At 38.3% G+C, this 23,208-nt stretch overlaps 1 protein-coding gene across 3 annotated transcripts in view; it reads left to right on the top strand.

Annotated features, from left to right (window-relative positions):
* LOC131678443 (inactivation-no-after-potential D protein-like) overlaps positions 1 to 23,208 on the top strand; it is a 382,649-nt gene that overhangs the window by 4,802 nt on the left and 354,639 nt on the right. The window contains exon 1 of one of the 3 annotated variants that reach the window (XM_058958603.1): positions 9,910 to 9,933. The exons of 1 other annotated variant lie outside the window; for it this stretch is intronic. The gene's annotated coding sequence lies outside the window, so the exon portion shown is untranslated. One more of the 3 variants, XM_058958602.1, reaches the window with a different exon arrangement.

Here is a 23,208-nt window from a genome sequence, read left to right as displayed (position 1 = left end):
TTGGGACAATGTCTGTGTGTGTGTGTGTGTGTATGTAACGGACAAATTCTCATTCGTGTTTCTCAGCAATGGCTGAACCGATCTTATCCAAACCAATTTTAAATGAAAGAACTAAAAAACAGTATGAACGCTATTAATTTGTTTTTGATTCTAATGTTTAGTTTTTAAGATATGAATGTTTGAATGTGTAAAAATGGCGTTTTTGGCTGTTTTTTTAAATTATCTCCCGGAATTGATAATATAGATTAACAATTTATATGTTCTTAGACAGCTTAAACAAATACCTTTCGAACAAGCTATAGATTGTTGAAATCGGACTATTATCAAAAGAGATATTTAATATTAAATGCGGACGAAAGATTTTTATCATTTCCCATTGCCAGAAATATGACCAAAAACATGTAATCTATTATTAACGCCAAAACGGCTTATTTTAGGTCAATAGTATCTTCGGAGAATTTAATGGAGGTAATATGCCCTTTCTTTTGGTATTGTGCTTTTGCTGATTAATCCCCCTATGAGTGAGATATTTTCACAAATTTTCTTGAAAGTGATTATATCGAAATGATGCCTTCAGCAAATTTGTAGCTCTTACTTTTGCGAATAACTTTACTGAAGACTTCAAATATCTATTTTGAATACTTTAAAAGTTATGGCTTGTTGTTTGTGGATTACTCTTCGTCGCCTATTTATTGTTCAATATAGTAATAATCCATTGAAATAAGCTAAACATTATTTCGATAAAACAAATTTTGTATTTCATTTTACTATCTACAACCGCTAGAAATAATCACCGAACACTTCCAAGTTGTCTAGAAGGAACTTGATAACTTATCAGTGCAAAAATGTTCATTTGTGCGAACCTTCTGACTGCAATTTTTCTAACTTATGACCATCGGATTGATCTGAAACATATCGGAAAATGAAAAGCGAAATAAATAACTCCAAGCAACGGCGTAGCCAAGAGAAGGTTTTAACACCATACAGCCCCCCCCCCCCACCACACAACAAAAATTTTGGATTGGAGTTGAAAATTTATTGATGCAAACTGATTTAATTCAATATTACAATAACATTATCTGATCCGTGGATTGATAACCTGTTGTTGTAAACATCATGAGGACTTTTGATAAATTATCGGAATGGAGTCCTGATATGTAACTGATCTATTGGTCTTGATTTCACAGTTGTCTAAATTAGACAACTGTGAAATCAAGACTATTATTAAATAGCATCAATATCAAATTCATGCCTGAAAACATTCCAATAGAAAATTCCAGAGTTCTGTAATCAATCATAATCCTCAGATTTCTTTTCAAATTTTCAGCTTTTTTCCTACACAATATTACGAAAGCTTATTACACAATTTTTCCTAATAGGTTTGTGAAAATTATAAACTATTTGAAATTTTTTTATAGTTTTATTTTTTATTTAACCGTGATTTTTTAATAAATAGTGATCATCGCTTCACAACGTAGTCTATTTTTCATGGTTTGCGGTGAGCACGAACTCTCGAATTGCTGAACTGAAAATTATGGAATAGAAATTAATTTTTAGTATTCTTTACAGACCCGCTGGTGCCCTAAGACGATTTCGCTAGAGTTTTAGAGCACTGTGCACCCAGTGCATTAACGCAAGTGACGGAAGGTTATCGAAAAGTTTCGTGAAAATGAAAGTTCCAGTAATGATGATGATTTTCCCAAACGGTTCGTTTTCGTGAGGTATTTATTTATTCTTTGGCATTAGGATTAGCGATAATAATTCAAATCAATAATACTACTGGGAAGTCACCTTTAGAAAAAGTCGATGTAGAAGTAAAATTTGAAACTATGCACGCATGTACTTCAGAGATAGCGTGATATCAGGAGCTGCGATTTCATTTCAACGCTTTTTTTTGTGAAAAGGGCGATACTTACAAATGTAAACATAGGGCTTTTTTCTTACATGCGAATGAGGGCTTTGAAACGCAACAAATTAACCTAAAAATTTTGATTCTACGATATTGCTTTCTTAAACTACAGCAAAAAATACAACGGGCGAAACTGTATTTTTGTTAGTTTATTTAAAGTTTCGCCTTCCCCGCTCCATGCAAACAAACAGGGCGATACTTTTTTTGCTAGCAGTTTAGAGGCGAAACTGTTATTTTCGTATTTTTTAGGATTATCAGACTGATACCAGCTGTAAATAGGAACAATGATCTCTATTGAAAAAACCCGGACGAAATCGGTGGTGTAAAACGGTAGTTATTGTAAAAAAAACGTAAGGGCGATACTTCAATGCTGATAGATGGGACCGAAAAAGTAAACAATCGCCAAAGGGGCGATACTATCATTTTGTCAATTTCAATAGCAAAAACAAATTTTAATTTAATAATTTCAAATACTTTATGAAGTTTTGGGTTTCGATCACTGAATCATGCAAGCTAGGATGTCAAAAAACACAATAGTTCTTAAATAGGAAATAAAACCAAGTCTGGAAATATTCACTGTTGATTTTCTTTGAATGGTATCACTGCTAGTATCGCCCTTTTCAAGAAAAAGCGTTGATTTCTTAGTTCTCAGTCGCGATAGAAATTTGAGTAAAATATAAACTTCAAATCGATTAAAAATAATCGTTTTTTGCCTTTCTCAATAGAAAGGTATTGCAATTGCTCTGAAAACCGACTTTTTAACGGAGGCCCGGAGGGCCGAGTGACATATACCATTCGATTCAGTTTTTTTTGTTTCAGTACAATATATAACCCCTTTAGGAAAATTCAGTTTTCCCACCACAATATAGATATTTTATTAACAGAGCATTAACAATAATTCGTTGGTATGTCTATTTTATGGGCCATTTTTTCGCTTTCCCATTGATTTTGTTTGAGATTTCTAGCACTGATGTTGTCCTATGCTGATTTGAGCGATTCTCTGAGTCCTGCCACTATCCCATGTAGTATGTGTTATCAAAAACATCGCGAAGCATCAAGTTCTAAATGCTCTCAAACGATATAATATCCGAAGAGTGATAAGAGTTATAAGAAATGTCTCATCACACTGTTAGGTGGATTAAACACGTTTTTTGATACCAATTCGAAAACCAAAATGGCGGGTTCCTGTTCCAAAGAAACAGTGAAAACCGTTATGAAACAGTGAAAAACACCATCAATGATGATGTTATTGTAAAGCGGGTGGTCAGCAAAAGCCGAAAATTGGTTGTTTACGCAATTTTGAAAACCAAGATGGTGGCTTCCTGTTCCAAGGAAACAATGAAAACCATTGTCAGTATGAGTGGCATATGAAATGGGGTGATCAGGTGGAAATTGATGATTGACGCCATTATGAAAACCAAGATGGTGGCTTCCGGTTTTCACAAATAAGTGAAGACTATCATCAATATGGAAGTCATTTGCGAGTGGATGGTCCGCAGATAAGTATATTGATTGACGCCATTTTGGAAAGCAACATGGCAGTACCACAAAATAGTCAAAATCATCAACAGTATGGGTATTATTTAGAAATGAACGGTCACCTAAGTGGCTATTTTTATTTCAACAACTATTTCACACCAACAATGAATATGTGCTGTTGTGACAGACAACTAAGTTTCTTCGTGACTCAAAAGGAGCAGATTTAGACTGATTTTCAATATAGTTATGATTCAGCGAAACTTCTAAAACTTGCTCCCGTTCCATAGTCATTGGGATGCGAGAATTACCGAATTAAATCATATTGTTGTCAACATGTTGAACGCAAATCTCAACAAGATTAGTTCATTCTAGCCCATGTTCACATAAGCTGTCAATCGCAACATAAAAGTAACGGCAATATTATTATAATAATAATTTTCGATTTGGAAATGTGTATTTTTCCTCGTTCAATACTGTGGGTCGTGATCGTGCGTTGCATTGGAGATATATTTGTTGATTCACGCGTTCGTGGTTGGTGTCGGTGTCGGCTTCATAGTGTGGTATACGTGCAGGTGTGTGGAGTTTCTTCGATAACTCCATGGTTTATGGAGTGATTGCTGGCCTCAATAAAAGCAGTGGATGATATCAAGAAGTTTTGACTCGTGAGCCGCTGCCGAATAATGTGTTGGGGGAACGACGGCGACTGGGATGCCGCGGTTGCCTACTTTTTTCTCTTTTTCCTTTACTTCTCTTCGCTAAATAGGAGAAATGGTTAGGCAAGTTTACTGAATCCCTTCCATAGGGGTTAAGAAAATAGAAAACTGAAAAATTGGTAAGTTCTCTATGAGCATTAGAGTGGCTCGCAGTTGTATGGGAAAACTTCAAAATGATTTAAACTAGCGGGCACAACACTTTTTGAGTTCCTTTTGTGGTCCCAAATGCCTATGCAAAATTTGGTAGCGGTTGGTTGCTTCCCGAGTTTGCGCATTGCGTTCAAAGTTTGCTTGGGATTTTATATGGGGAAATCAATTATTTTGCATTTTAATTAATAAAGATCCCTATTTCACTGATAATGGAAAACCAGCTACATAAATAGTTCATACCTTGGTTAACAACTTTGCCGAAGACCGTAACTAGCTACGAGTTTTCAAAAAATAGTTATAACGATTTTAAAACTTATGGTAAAATCCAAATGAAATTGATTAGTTTTTCCAACACTGCCGGTGCACCACCGACATCGACAATAAAAACGTGTTTAATCCACCTAACAGTGTGATGAGACATTTCTTATAACTCTTATCACTCTCTTCGGATATTATATCGTTTGCGAGCATTTAGAACTTGATGCTTCGCGATGTTTTTGATAACACATACTACATGGGATAGTGGCAGGACTCAGAGAATCGCTCAAATCAGCATAGGACAACATCAGTGCTAGAAATCTCAAACCAAATCAATGGGAAAGCGAAAAAATGGCCCATAAAATAGACATACCAACGAATTATTGTTAACGCTCTGTTAATAAAATATCTATATTGTGGTGGATTTTTTTTTGAATCGATTTGAAGTTTATACTTTACTCAAATTTCCAACGCGACTGAGAACTAAGAAATCTACGCTTTTTCTTGAAAAGGGCGATACTAGCAGTGATACCATTCAAAGAAAATCAACAGTGAATATTTCCAGACTTGGTTTTATTTCCTATTTAAGAACTATTGTGTTTTTTGACATCCTAGATTGCATGATTCAGTGATCGAAACCCAAAACTTCATAAAGTATTTGAAATTATTAAATTAAAATTTGTTTTTGCTATTGAAATTGACAAAATGATAGTATCGCCCCTTTGGCGATTGTTTACTTTTTCGGTCCCATCTATCAGCATTGAAGTATCGCCCTTACGTTTTTTTACAATAACTACCGTTTTACACCACCGATTTCGTCCGGGTTTTTTCAATAGAGATCATTGTTACTATTTTCAGCTGGTATCAGTTTGATAATCCCAAAATATACGAAAATAACAGTTTCGCCTCTAAACTGCTAGCAAAAAAAGTATCGCCCTGTTTGTTTGCATGGAGCGTGGAGGGCGAAACTTTAAATAAACAAACAAAAATACAGTATCGCCCGTTGTATTTTTTGCTGTAGTTTAAGAAAGCAATATCGTAGAATCAAAATTTTTAGGTTAATTTGTTTCGTTTCAAAGCCCTCATTCGCATGTAAGAAAAAAGCCCTATGTTTACATTTGTAAGTATCGCCCTTTTCACAAAAAAGCGTTGATATGAAATCGCAGCTCCTGATATCACGCTATCTCTGAAGTACATGCGTGCATAGTTTCAAATTTCTAAAGGTGACTTCCCAGTAGTATTCTTGATTTGAATTATTATCGCTAATCCTAATGCCAAAGAACAAATAAAAACCTCACGAAAACGAACCGTTTGGGAAAATCATCATCATTACTGGAACTTTCATTTTCATGAAACTTTTCGATAACCTTCCGTCACTTGCGTTAATGCACTGGGTGCACAGTAGGGTGACAGGAAAAAAATGACCCCTATCGGCCCACCTCTGCGTCGATTCCTAGTCCCACCAGGAGTACTTGCTCCAAATTTGAAGCAAATCGGACAAGTCTAACTACCGGACCAACGGACCTGAAATTTGTATGGGAATTTTCAACAATTTACATGTAGAAAACCCACCAGCACGCATTTTCGCCGCTAGGTGGCACTGTATGCATCGTATTATCAGTGTAAGTGAAAATAAGAAGGATAATTGAATTGTCTACAACTTCGTCGAAGACTGCAAGTAAATCCGACTTTATTAAAAGAAGTTGTTAAACTTTTAACGAAGTGATGTCTGAGTCAGTTGTGCATGGGGCCTAATAGTGCATGGTTGTGTATCAGTACTCGATTCACACGAACTAAACATTTTTGTGAAATAATCGTTAGGTTTAGCTCAATGGTATGTTCAGAAGAATTATAGTAAATAATACGAGTCATGCTTTGATTAGAAAATTTTAGTTCCACCTGTTACCGCATAGAGGGCGCCAACACTAACTTTTCAACGGAGAGAGATAGAAATTTGGTGTCTTCTACAAAGTTATAGAACAGGCATTTTTCAGTATTTCTACTGAACATCTTGATATTCTATCTCTTTTCTATGAAAAGTTAGTAGTGGCGCCCTCTATGCGGTCACAGGTTGAACTAAAATTTTCTAACCAAAACATAACTCGTATTATTTACTATAATTCTTGTAAACATACTATTCGGCTAAATCTAACCATTATTTCACAAAAATATATAGTTCGCGGGAGTCGAGTACTGATACACAACCGTGCACTGCTAGGCCCCATGCAAAACTGACTCAGACATCACTTCGTTAAAAGTTTAATAACTTCTTTTAACATAGCCGGATTTACTAGCAGTCTGCGACAAAGTTGTAGATAATTAAAATATCTTTCTTATTTTCACTTACAGTGATAATACGTTGTATACAGTGCCACCTAGCGGCGAAAATACGAGCTAGTGAGTTTTCTCCATGTAAATTGTTGAAAAATCCAATATAAACTTCAGGCACGTTGGTCCGGTAGTTAGACTTGTCCGATTTGCTTCAAATTTGGTACAAGTACTCCTGGTGGGACTAGAAATCTACTCAGGGGTGGGCCGATTGAGTTTTCAAAAATTCATCATTTTTCTGGGCAGTCTAGTGCACAGTGCTCTAAAAATCTAGCGAAATCGTCTTAGGGCACCAGCGGGTCTGTAAAGAATACTAAAAATTAATTTCTATTCCATAATTTTCAGTTCAGCAATTCGAGAGTTCGTGCTCACCGCAAACCATGAAAAATAGACTACGTTGTGAAGCGATGATCACTATTTATTAAAAAATCACGGTTAAATAAAAAATAAAACTATTAAAAAAATTCAAATAGTTTATAATTTTCACAAACCTATTAGGAAAAATTGTGTAATAAGCTTCCGTAATATTGTGTAGGAAAAAAGCTGAAAATTTGAAAATAAATCTGAGAATTATGATTGATTACAGAACTCTGGAATTTTCTATTGGAATGTTTTCAGGCAGGAATTTGATATTGATGCTATTAGACAACTGTGAAATCAAGACCAATAGATCAGTTACATATCAGGACCCCATTCCGACAATTTATCAAAAGTCCTCATGACGTTTACAACAACAGGTTATCAATCTACGGATCAGATAATTGTGATTGTAGTATTGAATTAAATCAGTCTGCATCAATAAATTTTCAACTTCAATCCAATATTTTTTTTTGGTGTTGGGGGGGGGGGTTGTATGGTGTTAAACCTCAAAAACTTCTCTTGGCTACGCTGTTGCTTGGAGTTATTTATTTCGCTTTTCATTTTCCGATATGTTTCAGATCGATCCGATTATTATAAGTTAGAAAAATTGCAGTCAGAAGGTTCGCATAAATGAACATTTTTGTACTGATAAGTTATCAAGTTCCTTCCAGACAACTTGGAAGTGTTCGGTGATTATTTCTAGCGGTTGTAGATAGTAAAATGAAATACAAAATTCGTTTTATCGAAATAATGTTTAGCTTATTTCAATGGATTATTACTGTATTGAACAATAAATAGGCGACAAAGAGTAATTAACAAACAGCAAGCCATAACTTTTAAAGTATTCAAAATAGATATTTGAAGTCTTCAGTAAAGTTATTCGCAAAAGTAAGAGCTACAAATTTGCTGAAGGCATCATTTCGATATAATCACTTCCAAGAAAATTTGTGAAAATATCTCACTCATAGGGGGATTAATCAGCAAAAGCACAATACCAAGAGAAAGGGCATATTACCTCCATTAAATTCTCCGGAGATACTATTGACCTAAAATAAGCCGTTTTAGCGTTAATAATAGATTACATGTTTTTGGTCATATTTCTGGCAATGGGAAGTGATACAAATCTTTCGTCCGCATTTAATGTTAAATATCTCTTTTGATAATAGTCCGATTTCAACAATCTATAGCTTGTTCGAAAGGTATTCGTTAAAGCTGTCTAAAAACATATAAATTGTTAATCTATATTGTCAATTTCGGCAGATAATTTAAAAAAACTGCAAAAAGCGCCATTTTTACGCATTCAAATATTAATATTTTGGAAACTGAACATCAGAATCAAAAACAAATTAATAGCGTTTATACTGTTTTTTAGTTCTTTCATTTAAAATTGGTTTGGATAAGATCGGCTCAGCCATTGCTGAGAAACACGAATGAGAATTAGTCCGTTACATACACACACAGACACACACACAGACATTGTCCCAAATCGTCGAGCTGAGTCGATTGGTATATAAGACTCGGCCCTCCGGGCCTCGGAAAAAATCTTGAGAGTTTGAGCGAATTCTATACATTTCTTTTATAAGAAATGTAAAACTTAGATAAATGAGAATATATTCACCGTAGAGACTTGGTATCTTTAAATGAAATGTTCAGAATGAATTGCTGAATAAAATAGACGTAGTCAGAAAATTTAAAGAAGCGGGGGTGGGGGGGGGGGGGGTTCTTGTGTACTCCCCAGTCCCTTTTTAGATTGTTTTGTATAAGACAAAGAATCATTACGTCCTTGTAAAAGTCAACGACTGAACTTTCTTAATATTTTGATAGACCCAAATATGAATCATACTACAATCTTTGTTGTGGGAAAAACATTTACAATATTTAGGATTTACTCCTACAAATTTATGTTATTTTTGCTTGATGCAAAAACTATCTCAGGTCTGGATATCGCGTTGGGTTCTAACCTGAAATATATTGCTGGTCCATCAAGATCACCTCTGTTTTGCGTAAACCTAACTCAATTTCATCAAAAAACGCTTGTTTGAAGTAACTATCCTGGTTTCGTTCCTAGATTCTCAAATGAAAACTTCAATAAAAACAATTCCGAGACTTCAAGGAATCTAAGGATATGCATTTTTTTTTAAATTCTGACTCTGAACGGCTAAGAAATAGGGTTTATGTATGTAAAATGTAAAACTTATAAACTGCTGTACCATTTTAAATAAGATAACAGTAGAGCCCTTAAATAGTAGCAGTAGCGTTGAAGATGTGCTCCTTATGTTATACTAAACTATCTAAAAAGGGAACTGGGGAGTACACAAGCCTCCCCCTCCCTCTTCTTTTCATTTTCTGACTACGTCTGTGTTATTCAGCAATTCATTCTGAACATTTCATTCAAAGGTACCAAGTCTCTGCGATGAATATATTCTCATTTGTTCAAGTTTAAAGTATCGGTGTCGTGGTGTACTGACAGTGTTGGAAGAAATAATTAATTTCTGCATTTGGATTGAACCATAAGTTTTAAAATCATTATAACTATTTTTTGAAAACTCGTAGCTAGTTATCGGTTTCGACAAAGTTGTTAACCAAGGTTTGAATCAAACTTCTATTCCTGAAACATCAATGAAAGTAGTATGGGCTCCCTGCACTTCCACTAGTAGATGTTGAACTAATAGAACTAATGTCGTCGTGCGACATCTCTCCCATACAATTGGGAGAGATGCCGCATCAAAATTGCGGGTGAGATGCCGCACTCGATGGCGGAGGATAGGTAGCTAAAATGTATTTTTTCACCTCGGAATATCATCATATGATCATTTGCGTCAGGTATAGATAATTAATAAGGTATATCCACAAACTAACGGACCTAACCCAGTGACATATAGGAATATGAGTCTATTTATCTATATATTTAAACGGGCGATATATATATATATATATATATATATATATATATATATATATATATATATATATATATATATATATATATATATATATATATATATATATATATATATATATATATATATATATATATATATATATATATATATATATATATATATATATATATATATATATATATATATATATATATATATATATATATATATATATATATACCAATATATCGCACATATAAACATATAAATAAATAGTACCTTTGATTAAGTTACTCCAACTTAACCGTTACACAAGGTTGCAAAAGAAAAATATTTTTAAAATGTTGAATAAAAAAAAGTTTTCTAGAAATGGTATTACCCCCTTAAGAAAAATGAAGGTGCTGGCCGATTTATAGGTGTAATCAAACTTCATGAAACTCAGCTGAAGACCCCTAATCACAAAAACATCAACGATAGCTAAAAAATACTTTTGTTCACCATTTTTCAGTTTGTGACCGTAGTGCGGCACCTCTCCCGTAATGACCTTATTTTAAAAAAATGTTCATGAAAATTTGATTAATTTTTTTCGCGACAAAATCCATTTCACAGTATTTTAGAAACTTGTCACATTTGATAAAATTGATTTTATCAAATATTGAATGGTTTACTTTGATGCAGGATCGATTTTAAGAAATGTGCGGCATCTCTCCCTGAATTACCCTACTACTATTATATTTATTTATTTATTTATACATTAGTACTGGTCTTCGAAGTATTCGTACGGACAGTTCCTTAATTATTACTAATTCTAAGTTTAAAAGTAGTCTTGGTTATGTAAAAATCATACACTACTGTACTACTTCACAATATTATAAAACATACATGTTTTAAGACTACATTAAAATGATATAAAAAACGCTTTTAATCCACCTAACAGTGTGACGAGACATTTCTTATAACTCTTATCACTATCTTCGGATATTATATCGTTTGAGAACATTTAGAACTTGATGCTTCGCGATGTTTTTGATAACACATACTACATGGGATAGTGGCAGGACTCAGAGAATCGCTCAAATCAGCATAGGACAACATCTGTGCTAGAAATCTCAAACCAAATCATAAGCTTTAGTTACTTCGGTTAATTCTTTAAAGTTTCGTGCACTAATTTTAATAAACACATTGAATTGTAGTGATGTCAATCTTGGGATAAAAGTGAAATTTCGGCGAATTTGTAACGAATGTACTTGAACTGCGTAACCAGCAGCAACTTAAGCGCCACTCTTCGTCAAGAAGAGGTTGCTGCGGCTGTTTGCGAGCCCGGCTGAGGCTCCTATCTAGGGCGGGTTGAAAAGTTGTTCAAACACTCGAATTCACTCAAAAGCTCCCCAAGAGAGGCAAATTCTAAAATTGTTGCAATGGACCAAATTCAAACCTTCGACGAGAGGATATTCAGTGATCATTAACGTAGCGGAATTGATAATCTAAATCTTGAACCAAATTAACGGAAGAGCAATTCGATATATTCATCTTCGACTAAGGCCTATGCTTCCTACGTGACGTCACTGATATCTTTCTGGTACAGGCTAATTTAAGACTAGGTTTTAAAATAAAATTTAAAATAGTTTTGACCTTACGTGCTGGTGCGAAAGCTAAATGCTGCTGACGTTCTGCATGTCGTTCGTTGATAGCATCCTCCGGCGAAACCGTGTTTCATGCGATGACTCGCGGTCGGGATGACCACGTGTTTGCTGGTATTACTGGTGCAATTGATCGATGGGAGCGGTATGTAGAGGCGTTTTATGCTGAACCGTAGTATGTGCCGCTTACGTGTGCTGAATGAGCCGTTTTCGGAGGTATAGCGATGACACTGCTCGACGAGCCGCCGGATGTTCAATTCGCGCACAGATGGCGTGGCGCACGGTCTATCCGGTGCGATGTTCTGCGTTTTCGGATGGCAGTATCTCGTTGCGCAACTTTGCGCGATGCTTTGTCGATAGACTGATGTGACACAAGGGGGTGGTGGCGATGCGCTGGCGTCACACGGGCGGAAAATAGCGCACTCACGCACGTGGTTAGCGTGAGAGGGGTCTGTTGAAAGGCGCGAGGATAATTCGTTGCGCGCGCTCCCAGATCGGATTCGCAACCCTCAATGACGAGCCACGTGTAGACAGGCACCCTTGTGTCATTGATCGTCGATTTTGGAACCTGCCAAGGAAAAAAACCCACGTTGAACAGTAGTGGGTTTAATGCTGTTCAACGGGCGTCACCTTCAATTATCCGAATATACCGACAAAGCGTCAAGCTTACCATATGTCACTGAGCACGTTTCTCCTACAGGACTAAACCTTGGCACTAATCGCCTTTTAAACTATCTAAGCGTTTTAGCCCTAGAGTTTTTAAATATCACATTAATACTCTTAATTCTAGGTCCACTTTAGCTAACTTACGTGTCTATTCCACGATACGGCACTACAGCGTGGATTTGGCTCCTTTAATGAACTGATCGAGATCACAGCTTCCAATCAAATGGTTCAAGAGGAACGCGATAACATGGCATGATCTCGAAGCTATTGTCCGCTTTTTACCCGACAACAATTTTCGAAAGAACGCTACTGATCCTCAATACCATCTCGTTCTAACAGTAAGGTTTCCCATCAGGTTTGCTCAGCCTCCCCTTGTGCTGATTGTTCTGTGTAATTGCAAAATCAAACCAGCGGGTAGATTTTGCCAAACCTAGCGATCGATTTGAATGAGATCCGAATGGAACTCAAAGGAAAACTCACGCGAAAGGCTTTAGCGATCTCTTTAACCGAACGATAGAGTGCGCATCAGTTGCTGCAAATTAGCTTTGGTACCTATAAGGTGCTTTTATTGGTAGCGTTAGTTTAGTGCACGCATAAATTGGATGAATGACTTAAACCTTACATTCGCCGACGGTAAATTATAAAAATTTTGAAATATTATATTTCAAAATTTTTATACTTGAAATTTAATTACTTGGGTCTAGTTATTACTTCAAAATTAGGGCAATAACGATTTCTCATACGATATTCACGAATTTTTCCAAAGTACGCAAATATCTTCCTATAATCCTATGTACCTTGGCCCCCGAAGTTTTCCCTAGAGTATTCTGATCCTATTCATCTTCCACATTCATATATCATAAAAGTCCGTCAAACCGCCGCATTCCATCAGAAATACCTGATCATATAATTTCTCTAGTATCTAACTGACTAACTTCAGATGATTCTGAAAAATTTATACATTTTACCCCAAATCATAATGACTCCCAAAATATTGGAAAATGCTGATCACTTCAGCCAAATGAAAGCTCTCTATCATATATTCCACTCACGCCCAAGCTTTCCTACTCAGAATACCGGAGAGAAAACATCGCATCTCCGATGACACTACTACTACTAAAATGAACTGAATACAACCGATTCACACATACCAATTTTGCAAACTGTCAAACTGAGCTGGACTTTCATTAGTTAGGTTATTGTGGTTGCAAAGTGATGAAGGCTGCGGAATGTTTCCGAAAAAACGGATTAAAACCCCAACAGCAGATTGTGGACACCGCAAGAAAGACGGGCCAATTTATGGTAATGAACCGCCGTTTTTTTTCGCGACCTATTTCTGATGAAGTAAGTTTGGTGTTATTGTTTTATGTGGAATAATCGTACCGACCATCGTATGTATTCCTGCTTATGTAATTTGTTTATTCTATTATACCTATTCTAGGGGACATCACACAAAGCTGTTACTGTCTTGGAACGTAAAGTGTAAGGCAACGCTAATGGACATCTCAAACACGATACTGGGATCCCTCCGAAGAGTGTTTTTGTGGAAGAACATTCCTGGTTTATGTGCAAGTTAACTTGCACCGACATAGCAGACTAAATGTAATCTGTATAAATTCATCGTTCATTCACCACGACGCGAGGAAACAAATTCATGACATCTCAAACGTCGGGTGAATGGCCGTAACACCTCTTTGAGTTTTTTCTTTGGTATATTGATCCTTGTTTGTGTGCAGCCCGGCCGCTGCACAGTCATAGCTGAACTTTTTCCGAGGCCGTTTAGACTCGTTTTAGGAATGATCCATGATAGCATCCTGGGATGCGTTTTCCTGTCAGATCCTCGAGAATGTAGGAATTGGTTCCCACAACTTCTCGCACTCGAGCCCTCGAATATTTATTTGCGAACTTTCCTACAAAGTGTTTAGTTTACCTTTATCTGATAAGTGTACAGTTCTTTTATAGATTTCATCCCCTTTTTGAAACTGGTGTTTGATATTAGCTCGAAGGTTATACGGTTGTGAATACCGTTTATAGGCATTCATCAAATTCTGTTGCACCAGAATGAAAAGCCTTTTCATGTCTTCGTTCAAGGTTACTGGAGTGCTGTTAGACACGCCGTCAGTTTCTCGTAACAGTTCGTATTCCGAACCGGAACTGACCATGTTCCTCCCAAAATTTAAAAAGAAGGGTGTGAACCCAGTGCTGTCATGCACACTCGTTCGGATTGCTCTCGCAATTTGATGAACCGAGTCATCCCACTCCCGATGGTCCGTCTGCTTGTTTAGCGAGCACCGAATGGCTGTAACGATAACCCGATTGACCCTTTCCGTCGGATTCGGGCTAGGGTGGTATACAGCTAGGTTCCAATGGGACACCTTGTATTTGTTTAATAATGCTTGAAACATTTCAGACTTGAACACCTTTGCGTTATCTGTGATGCACACTGAGGGAGCACCGAAAAAATTAAAGATAAGGTTCTCGACGAAAAGGCATAGGGCAGGTGCAGTTGCAGCTCGCATGCACTGAATCATTACAAACTTCGAAAAGAAATCACAAACTACTAGCAGCCAGATATTCCCCTTCTTGGACCTTGGATATGGGCCCAAGAAATCCATGGAGATCATCTCCCAAGGTCGCGAACAAAGTTTCGGTTTGCCACACACGGGAAGGGTGTTTTGGTTGGGCACCTTGGATTCTTTGCATACCTCGCAGCTATGGCAGAAACGTTTGATTTCGGTCGCCATTCTGGGCCAGTAAAATCTTTCACGCACCCGAGCAAGGGTTTTCAAGAAACCTAGGTGTGCTTCTTCATGCATCTTTTTGATGATCTCTTTCCGTTCGGCCAAAGGAACGACATATTTCCAGCGGAACCCTGGATCTTCAATTAAGGAGGTATTGGTAATAAATTTGTACAGTTTTCCGTCGGTGATTCGAAAATCAGAATACCGACTGGGATATTTTTCAACCATGTTTTTGAGTTGCACGATGTACGGGTCCGGCAGTGAGTGATCAAGCGTAAAAATGGATCGCGACAAAGCATCTGCAGGGATGTTCGCGGACCCCTTTTTGTACTGAAGTAGAATGTCGTACTTTGCCATTTTCAAGGCCCACCTCGCAATTCTGGGCGACTTTGACTCAATCGACATGCTTTGTAAAAAGGTCAGGCTCATTGCATCCGTTTGAACGATGAAATGAGAGCCCTCCACAAAATGTTTGAAATGCTCGATACTCATCAAAACGGCTAGGCATTCGCGCTCTGTAGCGCTGTAGCGTCGTTGGGTACTGGACAGCTTTTTTGAAAAGTACGCTATGGTCTTACGCTCACCATGTTGAAGCTGTACCAGGACAGCACCAATGGCCAAATCTGAGCTATCGGTTTCTATAACAAAAGGCAGCTGGAAATCGGGGTTTGCAAGGACTGGTGCAGAAACTAATGCGGATTTCAACCTGTTTAAGGCGTTCTCTGCATCTTCAGTCCAGGTAAACTTGTTTCTGTCCTTTTTTAGTAAGTTGGTTATAGGGGTGGTGATTTCAGAGTACTTTTGTATCAACTTTTGGTAGAAGCCAGCTAACCCCAAAAGTCTCCTAATATCCTTCACCGTTCTCGGTGTCGGGTAATCTAGCACGGGTTGGATCTTACTTACATCCATCGATAGTCCTTCTTCTGAGAGGACGTAACCCAGATATCGTATCCTCATGTGGCAGAAATTACTCTTTGTGAGGTTAATGGTTAGACCAGCTCGTTGAAGGCGTTCAGCCACCTTACCAATCAATGCTAGGTGTTCCTCAAACGAGTTTGACATGATAGTTATGTCATCCAAATATACGTACACCTGCGGTTCAAGATCGTGTCCTAAGACTTGTGCCATCAATCGAGCCATAGTGGCAGGTGCGTTGGTTAACCCGAAGGGCATGACCACGAATCTATATAACCCTTTATTGGTTCGAAAGGCAGTCTTATCTTTAGAAGAATTACATAATGGTACCTGGTAATAAGACTCCGACAGATCTATTACACTGAAATACTTAGACTTTTGTATCCGTTGAAGAATACCCATCATATTCGGGAACGGGTAGTCGTCCCTTTTAGTGCATTGATTCAGGCGTCGAGAGTCTAGACATATATGCCACTTTCCATTAGATTTTTTTACGGGCAACAAGGGGTTTAAAAAGTCTACTGGCCCCGGACATTCTTCAATTACTCCCAATCGCTTCATTCTGTCAACCTCGGCGTCTATGACCTGCTCAACAATAGGTGACCATCGGTATGCCGGGACTCGCTTTGGTTTGGCACCGGGGTGCAATTCGATTACGTGCTGGATCATGTTGGTTCTTCCCAAAGAACCATCTTTTGTCGCTGGTAGTAGACGTACCGCGTCAAATAAGGCTCCCCGTTCCGATTCAGTGAGCTGGTGTTCTGTCTTGAGATCCTGAGGCTCTTGTAATTGATACTCGGGTATATCAATGGTGGGCATTTCCAAGCTTTCGTCTATTTCTGGCTCACCATTTAATGCTTCTTCGAGATCCGTATTAGGCTCTAACTGGAAGCAAACCTTTTCCTCTTCTCCAAAGTAGTCATCTATACGGCAAACATCGATCCAATCGACCGAGTTGTCGTTACGATCGCAACTGGATACTGGACCAATTAAACGGTACCCGAATTTTGAGAGGAAATCGACTCCTAAAATAAGATTTTTCTTGAGTTCCGGGACTACAATGGTTGGAAGAATATGTGTAATAGATTCTACTGATATCGGAAGATTGACGTAGCCAAGACATCGGTATGCTGTACCGTCGGCAGTCGATATTTTGAGATTGGTTGGGTGAACATCCAATCCAAGTTTATGTATCAGATCTACATTACTAATTATAGACAAACTCGCGCCAGTGTCGACCAGACCTTCAATTTCTTCAGTGAGAATTCTAACTTTCACGTGAGGACAACGGTGAAAAGCTGTATTTACCTGATAGATTCGGTTAAATAGAGAGTAAGAGACATTGGGAATCTGAGCATCGTCTACTGAGGAAGTGGGATTCCCAGGCTTTTCCTCAGTTAATCGTTTTTTGTTTCCTCGTGGTCTCTGGGGCGAACATTATGTTGGTTAGGACATTTGAAGGCCGTTGTATCTATGTGACCACAAATGTGACAAAATATGCTTTTCTTTTTATCACATTCCCGCCACATATGACCAAGTTGTCGACAGTTCCAACATTCAGCTGGTCTACCGATAACCTTTCCAAAGAATCCAACCGGCATTCCTCTGAGGCTCGTTTTGGTTTAACTGGTCGATGTTTGAGGGTGAAGACCGGTTCATGTTCGTCCGTGCCGTCTTCCTCGTCGGACTCTTCTTCTACGAGTATTTGGTGCACAGGTTTCATTTGTCCCCCGGGTGTGTTCAAGTTCGTCTCCAAAGCATCAAACTTAAAAAATAATTGCGCTAAATGCTCTATGGAGTAGATTGGCTCTAAGGCTAATCTTCGCTTATATCCCATCTTCATATTTTCTACTACTAAATAAAATTTTTCACGGTCTGACATTTTGTGATTCATGCGTTGCGCGAGCATCTCCACATCCGTAAGAAAGGCACTGAAGAGTTCATTTGGGCGCTGCTTACGGTTTCGCAGTTCTTCCCAGATTATCCTATCTCTATTGGGATTGTCATATCGCATCTTCAAATATGTTTCTAAAGTTTCCCAAGAAGTAAACTTTTCCTCATACGTGGTATACCACGAATATGCGCTATGTCTGAATAATAAGTGAGCATGCATTCGAAGTTCTTGCTTGCTTATTGCGTATGATCGGCAGAGAATGTCGATTTGTCGCAAAAAATCCGTGACAGGCACAATGTTCGTGTCGCCACTAAATTTTGGCCACTTTTCGATTATGTTGCACTGCTGATGTGGCAATCGTCGAGTATATGTCGGCTGGAGCGGAGACGTGGGAGGAAAACTGCCTAACTGATCCCGGGTGTACCCTTGTGGGCGAGAAGCTTGTTGGTTATGAGTTGTCAGCCTTGGACCATACCGTCCCGATGGAGCGAGTAGAGGAGATGATGGATCTACCATCCCTGGTTCCGGTATACAATCAATAGGTGGTTCCCTCGGGGATAGCTGTAATGGTGGGATCGGGTCTGTGATTCGGGCCTGCATTTCGGCGGGTCCTTGTGAGATTTGGTATAAGTCTGTTTCTTTAAATCCCATATTTGCTATTTGATCTACCAATCGGGTAACTGCGGGCTCATTTAAAGGGTATTGAGAACCGGTTCGGAGCCTTTTATCTACGTAAAATTTAATATAGGCTTCTATATCCGACGCTTGTATATATTCACTTCGGTTTCCAGAGACTCTTTCATGGGGGCGTGAGTCCAATAAGTTCTGATTACGATCTGGCAATCTTATTCCCACTTCATTTTGTTGGATTCCCTGGTTTTCTCTGTTATCATTTTCTTTGAGAAAATCTTGTGTTCTTATGTACCCGGTTGTTAAGGGGGAATTATTTAATTGTGAATTTGAAACGTTCCGAGATGGAACCGTGCAACGATTAATATGTGTCGGTTGCCATTCGACATGTGAGACTCTGGGTGCTGCTAGGCTAATTGTTGGCACCGTCTGGCGTTTCTCACCCAATCTAGGGAAATCCATAGACCACATACGGTAGGTTGAAGAAATTTCTCCCAAACCAACCGATGCATTCGAACGTCTACCATCGTTCTTCCGAAAGTCCATGAAGGCGGACTCACGGCCGAAGGATGTTACCTGATTACCACGAGGTTCAGGAAGGCTCATTGGGATAGTCCAACTACCACCAACTGCTCCTTCTTCCTCTTCCTGGTGCTCACTAACTCGCAAAGGTTCTTGCATCGAGTCGATACTCGTGGCTATAGACAATTTTTGGAAGTTATTTTGAGATTTCCAGTTGGCCGTCGATATCGGTAGTCGGGATTGTTCAACCTGGGTTTGGATAGAATTATGTCCTGAAGATGTATTTTCTGACGACCGCCCATTAGTAACAGGAACCAATTTCATGGTTGGAGTAACCAGAGCAGCCATTGAAAAGTCCACCGAAAAGCCCTGAGATGCTAATCGAGTGATCAAATCTAATAACAGGTCTTGGTTTTCTTTTTGTTCGGGGTCTTGAGGAATGTATCGCCGAATTCTTTTATGATAATGAGCCTTTGATAATAAGTTGCTCTATCTCTTTTAATTTTAGAGGCACTACAACGTAGTCTAATGATATTGAAAAGGCTGATTCTTGAATCAAATTTGGATCCTCATCATCACGCAGAAGCATGCGTAAGGTCCTACGTTTAGACTCATATGGTTCGTTCGTTTGGTACGAGCGAATGCTTAATTCATAATCTATTTCCTCTTCTTGGAGGTGATTCGCATTAATTTTATACGCATCCATGATAGACAGTAACTCAACTAGGGAAGTAACTTAAATTAATTAACTTATTTCGATTATTCTAACTCACTGATTATCTTCTACTGGTTAACTGAATTCTAAGAACTTTTCTGTACTGCTAACTTGTGGATGGAATTTTATATGTTGATCTGTAAATGTGGTAGCACCAACCCAATCCCAACTGAACCCAACTAACTAAATCTCAATCAACAAAATACCGAAATGGAAATGGGCTTGATGCGGAAGTAAACTATTGCTTTTCTTCGAGCCCCACGTTGGGCGCCAAAATGTAACGAATGTACTTGAACTGCGTAATCAGCAGCAACTTAAGCGCCACTCTTCGTCAAGAAGAGGTTGCTGCGGCTGTTTGCGAGCCCGGCTGAGGCTCCTATCTAGGGCGGGTTGAAAAGTTGTTCAAACACTCGAATTCACTCAAAAGCTCCCCAAGAGAGGCAAATTCTAAAATTGTTGCAATGGACCAAATTCAAACCTTCGACGAGAGGATATTCAGTGATCATTAACGTAGCGGAATTGATAATTTAAATCTTGAACCAAATTAACGGAAGAGCAATTCGATATATTCATCTTCGACTAAGGCCTATGCTTCCTACGTGACGTCACTGATATCTTTCTGGTACAGGCTAATTTAAGACTAGGTTTTAAAATAAAATTTAAAATAGTTTTGACCTTACGTGCTGGTGCGAAAGCTAAATGCTGCTGACGTTCTGCATGTCGTTCGTTGATAGCATCCTCCGGCGAAACCGTGTTTCATGCGATGACTCGCGGTCGGGATGACCACGTGTTTGCTGGTATTACTGGTGCAATTGATCGATGGGAGCGGTATGTAGAGGCGTTTTATGCTGAACCGTAGTATGTGCCGCTTACGTGTGCTGAATGAGCCGTTTTCGGAGGTATAGCGATGACACTGCTCGACGAGCCGCCGGATGTTCAATTCGCGCACAGATGGCGTGGCGCACGGTCTATCCGGTGCGATGTTCTGCGTTTTCGGATGGCAGTATCTCGTTGCGCAACTTTGCGCGATGCTTTGTCGATAGACTGATGTGACACAAGGGGGTGGTGGCGATGCGCTGGCGTCACACGGGCGGAAAATAGCGCACTCTCGCACGTGGTTAGCGTGAGAGGGGTCTGTTGAAAGGCGCGAGGATAATTCGTTGCGCGCGCTCCCAGATCGGATTCGCAACCCTCAATGACGAGCCACGTGTAGACAGGCACCCTTGTGTCGTTGATCGTCGATTTTGGAACCTGCCAAGGAAAAAAACCCACGTTGAACAGTAGTGGGTTTAATGCTGTTCAACGGGCGTCACCTTCAATTATCCGAATATACCGACAAAGCGTCAAGCTTACCATATGTCACTGAGCACGTTTCTCCTACAGGACTAAACCTTGGCACTAATCGCCTTTTAAACTATCTAAGCGTTTTAGCCCTAGAGTTTTTAAATATCACGTTAATACTCTTAATTCTAGGTCCACTTTAGCTAACTTACGTGTCTATTCCACGATACGGCACTACAGCGTGGATTTGGCTCCTTTAATGAACTGATCGAGATCACAGCTTCCAATCAAATGGTTCAAGAGGAACGCGATAACATGGCATGATCTCGAAGCTATTGTCTGCTTTTTACCCGACAACAATTTTCGAAAGAACGCTACTGATCCTCAATACCATCTCGTTCTAACAGTAAGGTTTCCCATCAGGTTTGCTCAGCCTCCCCTTGTGCTGATTATTCTGTGTAATTGCAAAATCAAACCAGCGGGTAGATTTTGCCAAACCTAGCGATCGATTTAAATGAGATCCGAATGGAACTCAAAGGAAAACTCACGCGAAAGGCTTTAGCGATCTCTTTAACCAAACGATAGAGTGCGCATCAGTTGCTGCAAATTAGCTTTGGTACCTATAAGACTATCAGCACCGGTGCGTAAGCAAATGCGTGTGTATTTTGATTACGCTAAACGATAATATTTTATTTAGACACCCGTTTTCGCACAGGTCGTTGGTAAATAGGTTGCCAAAATAATAATCTGTTTTTACACCGGTAGTTGTTATTATAGTTACGTTACATTTTTTTGCAATCATGCAATAAAATAATCGTTTTTTAATGATATGGACTTTATTCAGTGAAAAAAATATTGCTAGAAAGAAAATACATTTATTTATTGAATTCAATAAAACCATTTCAGTAACAAACATCGTTCTCTTTTCTAAAAATATTTTATTGCAATGATTGTAAAATTATTCAAACTGGAAGTTTTTATTGAGATAAAAGTTAATTATTGTTTCAATGAAAAAAATGCTCATATCATTAATTTTGCCGTTTGAAGCAATAAACATTGTATTATTGAATTGAATAAGACATTTTTTTGTTCAAATATGGTTAAATTCTCTATGTAATAAAAATTCTAAGAAATGTTATGGGTTCGGAATGGACAACGAATTCTATACCCAGAAGTTATTTTCTGAAGCACATACTACGGCCGCTCTGAATCAGGAGTGTAATGAAAACGATCTCATGCTACATATTACAAACAAACTTGCGGAGAAGGAACCTTTACGACCATTCAACGATTGTTTTGCGGAAACAGTTTATACGAACGATCAGTTTCGAATACGCTTTCGTTTTTATGTATTTCGAAGCCTTTGAAGAGGAGCTAATACTATATTGAAAAGCCAGAAGAGTTGGGTTTTACCAAATTATACGGAAGCCATCTGACGTACGTCCTTCAGACGCTGCAGTCAAATATATTGGGATGGGAGAAAAATTGCGCGTTAATGTATGTGAGAATACTGCCATACCCCAGGTAATAGACGTTTACACTGATTTTTACATAAATTTTGTAGCCCAAATGTCCATCAGCTGTGGTCATATTGTAGACAGCATAGCCGGGTAAACATATCTGGGTTTTAAGTATATTCAAAGGCAATTTTGAATCGCAGAATAGTGGGCTTATTTATGAATACTTGGTACGCTGGACTGTAACCATTCGAAATGAAAACATTACTGTAGAACTTGGGCAGAATAGTATTTAGTAAAACAAAAATAATTAAGTGTTAGTATTTTATGTGTGGCTTCAATAATAATATTAACTTGCGTAAAATGCATTGTTTTCGTAGGTTGATACACGGAGCACGTTGTTATAGTAATCATATCTTATCTAACTAACCTAGAACTAGAATCAGTAGCGAATTTCCCCACTGTCAGCCACTGTTTCGTGGCTTATAGCACTTTATTCTTGATACTATTCCATGTAATTTATTTTACATTGTTACAAAAAAGCATAATAAACTGAATACAGTGTCTTGTTTCGACGATTGAAATATTTCGCCATGATATTAACTAACTAATACATTTCCGAAAGAAGAATATTTGTTTACTTTGCACGATAGGTAGGCATCTGACTG

Source organism: Topomyia yanbarensis, chromosome 2 (assembly GCF_030247195.1).
Source record: "Topomyia yanbarensis strain Yona2022 chromosome 2, ASM3024719v1, whole genome shotgun sequence".
Classification (NCBI taxonomy): Eukaryota; Metazoa; Arthropoda; class Insecta; order Diptera; family Culicidae; genus Topomyia; species Topomyia yanbarensis.
The sequence above is the reverse complement of the archived record's forward strand: the minus strand, read 5'-3'. Positions and strand labels throughout refer to the sequence as shown.